Genomic DNA, 13350 nt, shown 5'->3' with positions numbered 1-13350 from the left:
ATAAAGGACTATGGGATGAAATGTTTGAAAAGATCTATTTTTGAAATTTTAAGCTTTAAGGACTTTTCTTCTCAGTATTTTACTACAAAAATTTTAAAACAGAAAAGTTCAAAGAATTGTTCAGGGAGCATCCATATAGGCATCACCTCAGTTTGCAAACTTAGCATTAACTTTCAGATGTCATTTTCAGTAACTGAACAAAACTGGCGAAGTAAAGAACCTAGCTATAACTGAAGACTCTAGTAAAACAGTCAAGTACTGTTCCTCTAGAAACTGTAGTTATCGTATTGTATCATCCTTTTTTCTGATATTTCATAACGACTCAGAAGAGAAACAGATCAAGACCAGTGCACTGAAGGATGATGGCTGCATATATTCTCTATCAGGATTTTAGAAAGATCAATTGAAATGACTAAGACAAATGACACAAATCTAAATCATATACATGATATAACTAACTGTACAGTTTGTTAGAATGGTTTCTGTCATTCACTATCTGTCCTGGCACAGTTCTCCTAAGAAATGCCCAAATTAATTATTTTCATGCAAGGAAGAGGGAATCCTCTTCCACGAAGTGCAACTAGGCTAGCCCAGCCATTCCTCAGCCTTCCTCTAGATTTAGGCCTCTTCCAGACCTGGACTAAAATTTAGAAGGGTCGTGATGAAGAGGAAGAAGTAATTCACATTTCAGAGCTTACCACTCCATCTGACACACGTCTAGCAATAAAGACTTTCATGTGTGTGAAGCAATGTAAATAAATCACAAAGTTGAGGGAATACAATTGGGATGGATGAATCCCTCAGCATGCTGTGCACCTCTTCATGCTATGTGTCCCTGTCCTTCTAGGATATTGCTGGAGCACAACAAACGTGCATTTAACTCATACTAATTCAAGTATATACACTCAGGCTAATTGAAAAGAATTGAGGAATGAGAGACAGAGAAAGAATTAAAATAGTGCCAGCGATTCTGTTAGTTATTCCATTCAACCAAATGGGCCACAAAATAAAGGTGCGCTAGGAGTTACAATTCCACTCTCCCTCTAATCCACTTCACCCCATCTCTGAATTCCTCTATTTGTGTAAGCTTCTTGCTGCTTTGAGAGTGAGTCCAGTGTTTAAAAATACACATTTTTTCATATAGTAGCACTTTCAAACATAAGCCAACTGCCTAATCTGTTGCCAAGTTGAAGAAAGAGAGCTCTTCTCAAGCTGGAGGAAAAGCTGCCAAAGAGCTGGGGTGTCCAGACAAAACCAACCCCTGTAATCTTAAGAATGATCAAAGGTCTTTCTCAGACTTATTTTGCTTAGCAAAATATTCTCTAGCTCCATCCATGTCATTGCAAATGGCAAGATTTCATTCTTTTTGTGTCTGCATAATATTCCATTGTGTGTATGTGTGTATCACACACACACACACACACACATGCAGAGGACATTTCTTCTTTATCCATTCATCAACCGATGGGTACTTGGGCTGTTTCCATAATTTGGCTATTGCAGAAAATGCTGCTATAAACATCAGGGTGTATGTACCCCTTTGAATTAGTATTTTTGTATTCTTTGAGTAAATACCTAGTAGTGCAATTGCTTTGGATCTTAGGGTAGTTCTACTTTTAACTTTCTGAGGAACCTCCATACTGCTCTCCGCAGTGGCTGCACCGGTTTGCATTCCCACCAACAGTGCAAGAGGGTGTCGCTTTCCCCACATCCTCACCAACACCTGTTGTTTCTCCTGTTGTTTTAGCCATTCAGACAGGTGTGAGGTGTTATCTCATTATAGTTTTTTAAGAAGTTCTTATCTGATACAGAGAAGATTAGCATGGCTCCTGCGCAAGGATGACACGCAAATTCGTGAAGCATTCCATATAATTAAAAAAAAAAAGTTCTTATCTGAATTCCAGTTAGCTAACATACAGTGCAATATTAGTTTCAGGTGTACAACATCGTGATTCAGCACCTCCGTATGTCACCTGTTTTCCACAGCGGCTGCACCAGTTTGCATTCTCATCAAGAGTGCAGGAGGGTTCTCCTTTCTCCACATCCTCACCAACACCCATATGATTTCCCTCATATGTGGAAATTAAGAAACAAAACAAATGAATAAAGGAAGGAAAACAGAGTCAGAGAGGCAAACCAAGAAACAGACTTTTAACTTGAGAACAAACTGCTGGTTACCAGAGGGGAGGTAGGTGGGGGAATGGGGGAAACAGGTGATGGGCACTAAGGAGGGCACCTGCGATGAGCACCAGGTGAGGTATGGAAGTGTTGAATCACTATACTGTACACCTGAAAGTAACAGGACACCATATGTTAACTGGAATTTAGATAAAGACTTAAAAAAAAAGAATAATCAAAGGTAATTTTTTTTAAAGATTTTATTTATTTAGTTGACAGAGAGAGACAGCCAGCGAGAGAGGGAACACAAGCAGGGGGAGTGGGAGAGGAAGAAGCAGGCTCACAGCAGAGGAGCCTCATGTGGGGCTCGATCCCATAACGCCGGGATCATGCCCTGAGCCGAAGGCAGATGCTTAACGACTGCTCCACCCAGGCGCCCCAATCAAAGGTAATTTTGACTGCAAATGATATTGTATACACTGACTTGAAATCTAACCTTCATGTGAAATTGACTTCAGTCTCCTGGGATGAGAATAAAATCTCTATCTCCCAAATGAATTCTAGAATCTCCAATCTGTCATGAACAGTTAAGATTATTGTCTACATTTTAGAATGAATTGATATTTACCAAGTGTTGGTGTTAATACATGAATCATACCTTTACTGTTTACCATCTATGAAATAATTTCAGTAGTTATTTGGCTAATTTTCTTATCTCTTCTACCAGATAGTAAGATTCTAGACATTTTTCTCTTTTTGCATCCCTCAGAGTATTAGCACATTTCACTGCACAATGTTGTAAATGAAGAAATAAATTAACTCAAAAACCACCCATGACTACTTTCCCACCAGATCAACTGACATCCAATTGGACATTAAGTGTAAGCAGATACCTAACATTTGGGAATATGAATACTATACTTTCAGATTATACTAAATCAAAAGAGAGTCGGACTGTCTTACCTTAAAAGGAAAACAGGAACAGTTAAAGTAGTATAATATCAGTCATGACACATAGGAGACCTAATACGAGCCATCGAATTTTAAGGATTGACTTGGAAAAATGTAGACCCAGAAGAAAGAGTATAATATTCTATAATGCTGGCATTTATTAACTACTTAAAACCATCCTATGAGGTAGGTGCTATTCTTATCCCTATTTTACAGATGAAAAAAAAGTCATAAGAACATAAGTAACTTGCCTGACACCACACAGCTAGTGTCAGTGCTGGAATTTGAACCAGGCAAGCTGGCTCCAGAGCCTGTATATACAATCTCTCCATCACAGTACCCAGTGCCAGGTATATGACACTAACAACCTTTATCTACACAAATGATTTCCCTGTGTGCCCTGCTGGTGGTGAGACTTCTTATATGCACATACGAGATGCTGAATATCGGCTATCCGTTTAAGAAACATAATCCCAAAGCGATGTAATTGAACATGAAATAATAATGTAGAAAAAAAGAAAAACCCTTAGAAGCATTTTTTAACCTAACACTACATGAGAAAATAATGCACCAATCAGCAAAATATGTCCCTTGGATCAATTCCACGCTGTAGATGCAGCTTACAAAGGAATAATTCCAAGGTACTAACAATTCATCAATAAAGGTTTTATGAGTAAAAACAAAAGCACCCTTTATAGTATTGTAACTTTAGTCCAAATAAACTTTAGTCCAAATAAAAATCTAAGCATATTGATAGTCTTTCTAATCATGAATATTTCAAGCACACCATTACTTCTTGAACCCATGTTCTAACTACAACTTCTCTGGAGACATCATTATTCCTTATAGTTAAGCATCCTTTGGACTGGCAAAGACATGCACCCCTAGAAATTCTAGAATGAATATAGGTCGGATCTTGCCATTTACTTAGGAAAGGGCCAATCACTGTGTTTTCCTTACATGTGGAAATAGATGTGATTCTACATTTTTCTAAGCAAATTCACAGTAGCTAGTGTTCATTCTAATGCAAATATCTGGCTCGCAGTTCCCCATTTTCTCCCTTTCTCAGATCTATTCTTCCCTTTGCTCTGCTGTCACTCCTTTCCCATGCGAGGGCCTACAGCTGCTCAATAAATACCTGTTGAATATTGAGCAGTGTCACATAAACAAATAAAATTTCCCCAAACCAAACCACTTTACATGCTGATTTTCTGGCCCTCAAACACCATTCATGACTACTTTTCCTACATCCAAAAGAACAATTTCAATCCGGTTAATCTTCTGATTTTATTTGAGGCCATTTTAATGTAACCCAGAACTTTTGCTAAACTACACAGGCCCTTTTCAACTTCTAACTTTAAGACTGACAGATGTAGGTGGAATCTAATTCAGATTAACTCAGCCAAAAAAGTCCTAAGGTAAACAGAGAGGGTGTGGGTGATTTACTATAAACTTAAATACAATAAGGAAATTTTAATTTTTATTCCTAGCCCCTTCATTTAGACCCTTGATATGTGGGTCTTCATCTTTTTTTTTTTTTTAAGATTTTATTTATTTATTTCAGAGAGATAGAGAGAGAGCACTAGAGAGAGAGAGAACAAGCAGGAACGGGGGGGGGGGAAGCTGAGGGAAAGGGAGAAGCAGGCTCCCTGCTGAGCAGGGAGCCCAATGCGGGACTCAATCCCAGGACCCTGGGATCATGACCTGAGCCGAAGGCAGACACTTCACCAGCTGAGCCACCCAGGTGCCCCGGGTCTTCATTTTTATACACTTTAAAAAATGTTTTAGAACTTCAATATTATAAAATGTCTGTTTCACCTTAATTACAATATGTAGTTAGACTTCATTAAATGCAATTTGAATATTAGGTAAAAGTATCATTTTAATAGGTTAAATGTTACTTTCACTGTGTGCTTTTCAAATTGTGCCTCAAACAACCGATCACCTGTGTCAGCAAAGACGTACTTATACTCTAAAAACAAGCTTCCACCATTAAAATATTTGAGCTTCAAAACTTCCAGATGGATGGTTTCCAATTAGCAAGAGGTAGAACAGAATGCTTTCACAGGTGGTAAGAAAAAAGCCCAACAAAGGATTTTAGCTAATCCTTTGTGGGTGGAAATTTCAGTCAAGAGAAAAACAATCTTGTAAGAACAATGTTAAAAAGAACAAACGTTTTTAATGCTAAGGGAAGTAGAAATATAGTAGTTTTGCTAAACTTGACATAAGCAAATGTGTGTCACCAGATTGTAGGACAAACAGGCTATGTGCCCCTATCAAGAAGTTAGTAAGAAAACACCTTTGTGACACCTCCCGTTGGTCTGCCCTAAGTTAGTAAAATTCACACCTAAAGATGAGATGACACTGTTTCTTCAGCTATAAGTGGGAAAAACTTTCAACAATACTGAGGTCATTACCACAAAAGAGATGAAAGGTGATTTGGGACAAACAGGCCAGTACACCGTATTGGCTGAGGGCACAGAATATTGGGCTGCACTGGCTGGATGATCATGGATTTTACTCATGTCCGAGTAAATCGTGGGGCCTTTCATGTCTCAACTTGTTCCTCTCTAATACCAAGTTAATAGAATTCTCGAGAAAGAATAAACAAGCAGTTGTATATAAAGCTCCTGGAACAGTGTCTATGCTGCGGGAAAGCTGGAGTTACAAGTTTGAGATGACACCAAGACTCATAAGACAAAAACAGGCTTCGATCTGCTGCTATATTTACTTAACTTTACAGAACAGTTCAAGGCAGGGGTGACAACAGGGACATCAGCAGTGTGCCACCAACAGTCCCAGCATCTGCCCAAGTACACGCATTACTTTGCCCCATCACCCATGCAGAGCATAAGCACTGAGGTCCCCGTGGGTCACCTGAGCATATAGAATCCACGAGCCCATTGTCCCCTGACTATTTTACACTGTCCTAGTCACACAGGCCAGAGTCCTGCACACCAAGGCAAACCTCCCTTAACACAATGCAGTTCCACCTGACAAAGGAGGCAGACCCAACACTCCTCATTTTTATTTACTGTTTCCAGGGCAACAACGCTGCAGAGCCCAATGTCATTCTCAGTGAGTTCTGCATCAACGCCGACCTGATAATCTCCATTAACTCACAGTCTGTCATGTAGAAAGTGCTCTAAAAATGTTACCTGTTAGTCTTCCAATTAGCAGACAGGCAATATTCTGTGTCAGTTACCGCACAGTGTCACTATCAATGAAGGTACTGTCAAAAACACATGAAAGTGAAGACTGCCAGATGAATTTAAAGTAGCCACTGAGTACTGAGACAGTAAGCATATGCCGACAACAGTGAGAATGCCCTTTTTGCCTGCTAAGCTATCTGTTTCCCCCCTTATTCTAGTAAAAGTATTTCAGTTTTTCTTTGGGAGGTCCATTCTTACCCCAATCTCATATAGTTCCGGTAGGGACAGTCCGCCCCTGTGTCTAAGGGCAGGACTTGGGTTGCAGGCTTGTGCCCCTGTGAGTAATTCAATTAACGTGTAATTCAAGTCAGGCCACTGAGGGTCACCTTGGATTTTTACCTGAGTTATTTCAAAAGAGGTGTGTTTGCTCTGCCACGAGCTTATCACGATAGTGCTTCTGAGGAGAGCATCAGTGGCCAGGCATTGAATGGATAAAGCTTGCCTGAGAACATAGGCTGCAGAGAGCAAAGCCATTACAAAAGATGGAAAGAGGGTGGACACTGAAGTCTCTGGAATTTTCAAAAAGAGAAGTTAGTAAATCTGTTTGAACTTGGTGTCTGTTAAGCCCAGTCTGCAAGATTCCTGACTAATCCAGGGAATGAAGTGGGAGGGGACATGCAAATGAAAAGACAGACCTTTTAAATGGAAAGAGCGTAAGTCACGACAAATAGTCGTGGGAAGCGCGTGCCAGTGTAGAGCCACTGTGGATGTGCATTCAGGACTGAAAGAGCTGGCCTGATGCACTAGGGCTAAGGCTAGGGAGGGGGCGGGTTAACCCCTTCCGGAGAATTAGACAATCGTGACACCCTCTGGCACAGAGGACCAGTCTAGCTGAAGCAACGATGAACTGCAACAGGCTCCATTCCTGGGAAAGGTGGGCAGAACTTTTGAGCACAGGACGTATGTATTCCAGTGTGCTGGCAAAGACATGGTGCTTGGCTTCTCAAAGGCACTAGAAACACAGTTAGGGATAGAGAAACCCTAGGTCATCTGAGAGGCAGAGGCAGAAACAGATCAGCCAGACACCAGACCAAAGATGAAACTGATATTTAAGAAAACTACTTCCTGATTGTGCTGAAAAATTCTCCTTGGATCCAGTCTGAGCTACTATCTGAGATAGGACTAGTACGGGGCAGGTTTTGCCATGTAATCTTATTAGGAAAAAAAAAAAAAAGTTTTCCCAAGACTACTATCTAAGAAAAATACAAAGTCAGTGCAGCTAAAAGAAAGCTTTCATAATGCATTTCATTCATATGAGATGAACCCTTTTAAAAAGATACAAAACTGGACAATTTCTCTTATTATTAGGTGAGAATACTACTACTTGGCATTTGGGATGGGGCATTAGATATTCACGTAGAAAAAAAAACAGAAAGTAAAAAAAAGCAGCGGCACAAACAGCAATAAAATATTTCTCGTCTTACTGGCTAACGGAAAAATATTAATGAGATCCAGATACACTACAAACTGGAAATTAAACTTGAACTAATATAAGCAAACATTACAGGGTCATGTGATATATTCTGGGCACAGCTTTTTGATGAATCAGGTAAGATGGAAAGTATATATTCGGGGTGCCTGGGTGGCTCAGTCACTAAGCATCTGCCTTCGGCTCAGGTCATAATTCCAGGGTCCTGGAATCGAGCCCCACATCGCATTGGGCTCCCTGCTCAGTGGGAAGCCTGCTTCTCCCTCTTCCACTCCCCCTGCTTGTGTTCCCTCTCTCAGTGCCTCTCTCTCTGTCAAATAGATAAATAAATAAATAAATAAGATCTTTTAAAAAAAAGTATATATTCAAAAGTATCAGTATATAAAACATCATCGTTTAGAACTATAAAAGATTAGGGTCGCCTGGGTGGCTCAGTTGGTTAAGCATCTGACTCTTGATTTTGGCTCAAGTCATGATCTCAGGGTCCTGAGATCAAGCTGTGTGTTGGGCTCCACGCTCAGCATGGGATCTGCTTGGGATACTCTCCCTTTCCCTCTGCCCTTCCCCCCTCGCTCTCTCACATGTGCTCTCTCTCTAAAATAAATAAAATCTTTTAAAAAATATTGCAAAAGATCCAAAGTTGAATATTTTAATTATTTACTTTCTTAAGCCATGTTCTTTAACAGTCTATTATAATTTCTTCACAATTTGCTTCATGATGTTGACAATAAGCATATATTTAATGAATACTTACTAGGAATATACTGAATAGTTTCATGTATGTTTTCTTATTTATTATCAGAATTTCCTCAGACTCCAGGAAACCATGAGTTGAAATGGTATCATACTAAAAGGAATAACCTAGATTTCAATGGTTCTTATCCCGGGTACTGACAAAGAACCTCTACTTGCTTGCAAAAGTCACACTCCGTTATATCTGAGAGTCTGCAGGTGTTAACTTATGTGTGTTCACATACGTGCCTAAGTACTATTACACCCACAGGCAGTGGATACACATTGGAAACTTCTATTTGTTTCCACTCACGGCTAGACACGCCATTACTCTGCTAGACATCCAGAGACATCTCAGTCTCTGCTAGTCGTCCTCTAAGTGCCATCGTGCCCTTCTTCAGTTAGGTCAGACATCTAGTATTGTCGCTGAGCACGGCCAGTGAAGCACTGGCACACTTCCGTCGGCAAAGCTGGTCAGGAGTGGTGTGGTGAAGTGGTGTGCAAGTGCTTCCCTCCCCTCATACCCCAAAACATCTGCACAGGTCCTTTACAGAATTTTTGTTGGAAGTGCTCCTTCTGGTTTTGGTTTTGAACTTTAATTCCTTCACCCTGATATTTTTATCCCAATATTCAACAGGACTCCTACAGGTGGAGAAAGTGCATCACATGACAAATCTCAAAAAGGAATGTCATGTTTAATTTACTATTGACTATTCTTTCTAAAATTATTTTCTTTATTCATTTGAGAGAGAGAGAGAGACAGAGAGAGTGTGAGTGGTGGGGGAGAGGGCAAAGAGAGAAGGAAAAGCTGACTCCCCCCCCCCCAAGCACACAGTGGGACACAGGGCTCAATGTGGGGCTCGATCCCTGGACCCTGAGATCATGACCTGAGCTGAAGTCAGACCCTTCACAGACTGAGCCACCCAGGCACGCCTACTATTGACTATTCTTTCTAATAACCAAGGCTTTCTTACTGTGTCAAGTTGATTTTACTTAGCTCCTACTTCCGTCAGAACTAGCTCTCCTCAAAATCCTCTCAACCGCTAAGTCAGAAATTACTTAGTTTTAAGTAACAGAAGTCTAATTCAGTATTAAGCTGTTAGGGGATGGTGGAGAAAACTTATTGGCTCAACAAATTCAAATTCCAGGGGTAGTTCTGTCTTTAGGCACAACCCTGTCTGAAGACTTCAATAGTATCTTCGAACTTATCTTACTCTCCATCTCTGTTACTCTTTATGTGGGTTTTGGTCTCAGGCAAGCCCCTCCCTCCACCAACAAAACAGGGGATAGCACGTCCTCCTTCTTCCTGGTTCCAGAAAAAGTCATTTGATTGCTGTAGCTTGAGGAACTGGGCCCATAGCTCAGCCAGCCACTGTGGCCAGAGAGATGGAGCATTCTGGTTGCCAACCCTTATTTTTAAGCAGGGCAAACCATGTAATTAATATCCGTAGCAGTTAGCAGGAGGATAGTTTACCAAAATAATAATAATAATAATAATAATAATAAGCTGGGCAGTAATAGTTGTCCACTAGAGTCCTGCCCTCAACAGGTGCCTGCAGGGCTAATCTGATCACAAAGCATGCCCCGGTAAACTGGAACCTCGGCAGTAGGAATGACACAGTTTAAATTCTTCCCTTAGCTCATGTGCAAAGAGCCAGGATTCAAAATTGGGTCTCACTGCTCCAATGCCTATGTTCATTTGACCATATTCTCTGTTTTCCTAATTATAATGTGTTTGTCACATTTCAGAAGAGCATTCCTGGCTATAATTATGCAGGCATACCAAGAGAAAACACAACTTTGGAGAAGTCAGAAAAGCTAAAATAGAGTCTCTCAAAGTATGCTCCATAGCCCCTAATTCAGAATGACCTGGGGAGTTTATTATTATTTCAGCTTTGGGGATCCCTTCTGAACTCTTAAATCACAATCTTTGGGTTTCTCTGCTTGCTATGCTTGCGCCTGTCCACTGTTAAGGGTCTGGTCCAAAAGAGTGAATTACCTGGTAAAATGATGCCTTCCCTGCTGTGATCAAAGTTCCCGTTCAACCAGATACTTGCATCTCTGTTCACACCAACTTGCACAAAATCAAAAGAGAGCCACGAATTATCAACGACTTAGTGGGCCGTCCGCGCAGTGCTGTTGTGGGGTACCGCCAATGCCATAGCTCGAATTCCCCATACTGATTCAACACCAAAGCCGGGGTATTTTCAGAAATACACGTCACAGATGTCTGTTTGCATGGAAGCAAACACAGCACATTTTCAATACAGAGTTAATACAACGCAGAAGCAGTACGTCATGAACTCTGCTCTGGCCCCTTTCTGTGTGGGGAAGCTCCTCGGCTACCACTGTGATTGAATATGAAGGTAAAGCGAAAAAGAAAAAGAAGGGAGTTGTTTCTCTTAAGAAACTTAAGGCCTTAAGTGATATTTTAAATGCCTGTGCTTTTTAGTTTAGGAAAGCTGGCAAGGGCAAAATGAAGAGCAGTCATGCACCCACAAAAAGCCCAAGGTTAGGCATCTTTAGCATTTTCCGAACAATCTGAGGCATTTGTTATCAGTCCTTGCAATATGCGGTGATCACCTGGGGAGGATTAACAAGCACTGTTGCCTGGATCCCTGCCCCGGACATCCTACTGTCATTGGTCTGGGGTGCGCGCCCAGAGCAGGGTGCTCCCCAGGCGATCCTGATGTGCAGCAGGCATTGGAAACCACTGGGAGTGGGGACCTGTCATACTGATCAGCGAAAACACCTACCATGGTGTTTTAAAGGCCATTCCTCTAAGAAGACATCTGAAGAAAGTGTTCATCAGTAAGCAAAAGGAATTGGCAAGGTTTTTCTAGGAGAAATAATAGTAAATATGAAAACAGCCTAAGACATCAACCCTCAAAAATAATCAGGTTTGGAATACAGAGTGCTGTGAACGTGGCAAGCAGAAAAGAGAAATTTTAGCTAAAGGAGAATGAAGAAGTGGAGAACCTTACCACCCAGGATCAGGAGATTGAATTCCACTTAAGAGCCAGTTGAGAGCCACCATAGGTATCTACAAACGGGGGCGGCACGCTGAAAACCGGGCCTGCAAATGGAAACAGCACCAATAGTGGAGCAAGGTGGTTAATCCAATGCATCTTTAAAAGAACCACCTCCAGGGAGTTTTATTTCCTTCTTTCTCCCCAACAGGCATTTTTAGCTACAACGATGAAGTCGTTATACTCCCAACGAAGCAACTGTGTGGGAGATCATTAAATTATCTAATATCTGCGAATCTATGTTTGCATCATCTAGAGAGCTAGGTCAGACCACGACTGCTAGTCTCCAGTTAAGGACTGCTACGAATAAAGATTTAGAGTTGATTTAAGTTGTCTTTGGTTCAGTTTACTACTTAACCTGCAGGAAAGCAGCAGAAAGGATCCGCGTGTGAACATGACACCATGATGCCTGAGTTGTTCCTCATGGAGACACTTCCGCCTGAAGCTGGAAGATCACCAGAGTCAGCATGGAGTCAAGAATTCATAATGTGAGAAGAGTTAACAACCACGGGCCCACTGCTTTTTAAATGATTTTATTTAGGCTTTTATGTAAATCAGCACTCAGGGATCCACTCAATATAAAAGGGCATTATCACAGCAGCATGTCGGTAACATACTTCCTCTAATTCTTACTCCCTTGTTGGGCAGCAGAAGGCCTGAAGACTGCCAGCCATACGTGGCAACCACCAAAGCAGGGATGTGCTCCCCTGGACTACCAGATGTGTAATGGTGCTTGTTCCTGGGACCGAGTACTCTCCAATAAGGGTAGGCTGTACTTAGGAACCATTAAGTCCCAGGATGATCAGTTGAGGCCATTCAGTTTAGATGTTTCTACTCTAAATATATTAAGTAAAAATCCTTAGGATTTTTAGCTTGGGACCCACAAAACAAAGGATTTGGAGAGTGCTCAAGAAATTACTTTGGGAAAACCCTATGAAAGATACATTAAGTGGCTGAACAGAGCACTCATAAAATTGCTTGTTTTCAAGTATTAAACAAGGACACCCTCAGACTGAGCTGGCTCTAATGCCCTGGTAGCCTACTGTAAGCAAAGCTAAACCTAAGCCAGAGTCAATGCACTTGAATCGGAGAAAAAGAAATTTAAAAACCACCAATCACAAATAGCCCACTGCGTTTCCCAATAAGGAACTACTTAAGCTACAGTCAGTCAAATAATTACTTTCTTTCATTTGTCTTCTCTATACAATCCTTGCTCCAGCTCCCATCTGTGAAGCGCCCCTAATCATTTCAGATTTGGTGCTGTTCAATTCAAATCAATGCTTGCTCAAAGAAACACTTCAAAAACTGTAATGTGCCTCAGTTTACCCTTTAACACTTGTAACAAATTCAGCAGGTATTGTCAGGCCCTGCTTGGTAACCAAAGCTTACATTCTCCTCCCCCAACAAATAAGATGATTTGCCTCCTACCCGAGGCCTCAAATTTTAGGACATATTTTACGTGGTTAGAGCTCCTCAAGGTATGATACCTGACCAGCTGTATTAAAATCACCGAGGCTTCTTTCCTCTCAACAAATGCAATTCCTTGCTCCTCTTAGAGACCTAGTGAATCAGAGTATCTGGTGTCCAGGGCATCTGAATCTGCATTGGTATAGGTCATCCAAACACTATAGAAAACTACTCCTCCAGTGACTTTCAAACCAGGTGCTTCCTAAAATCAGGAAGTTGGGGGCTGAGCAGGAGTCGTAAACTGCCCATCTGATAAGACTAGATACCACCGTTTGGATACTGATGTCCCCAGATTTAACTGTGTGGCTCCAGGTATGACATCGTCACTGAACATAAACTGCCCATGGTCCTGCTGAGTACTTTTGGTCCCTGCCCAGTATCAGGGTCACCATCTCGGTCTCCCTTGTGCTTT

At 41.3% G+C, this 13350-nt stretch overlaps 1 protein-coding gene and 1 non-coding gene across 8 annotated transcripts in view; one reads left to right on the top strand and one right to left on the bottom strand.

The window, feature by feature from the left end:
- Window positions 1-13350, bottom strand: part of LOC100475400 (melanoma-associated antigen B18) — a 420370-nt gene that overhangs the window by 187582 nt on the left and 219438 nt on the right. For all 7 annotated transcript variants that reach the window (XM_034649752.1, XM_034649751.1, XM_034649754.1 and 4 more), the window contains one exon: window positions 11427-11518. The gene's annotated coding sequence lies outside the window, so the exon portion shown is untranslated. The remainder of the gene's footprint in view (window positions 1-11426; window positions 11519-13350) is intronic.
- Window positions 1769-1874, top strand: LOC117797527. Its single transcript, XR_004622542.1, has one exon. It is a non-coding gene; the product is annotated as a U6 spliceosomal RNA (small nuclear RNA).

The sequence above is a fragment of the Ailuropoda melanoleuca genome, chromosome X (genome assembly GCF_002007445.2).
Source record: "Ailuropoda melanoleuca isolate Jingjing chromosome X, ASM200744v2, whole genome shotgun sequence".
Taxonomy (NCBI): domain Eukaryota; kingdom Metazoa; phylum Chordata; class Mammalia; order Carnivora; family Ursidae; genus Ailuropoda; species Ailuropoda melanoleuca.
The sequence above is the reverse complement of the archived record's forward strand: the minus strand, read 5'-3'. Positions and strand labels throughout refer to the sequence as shown.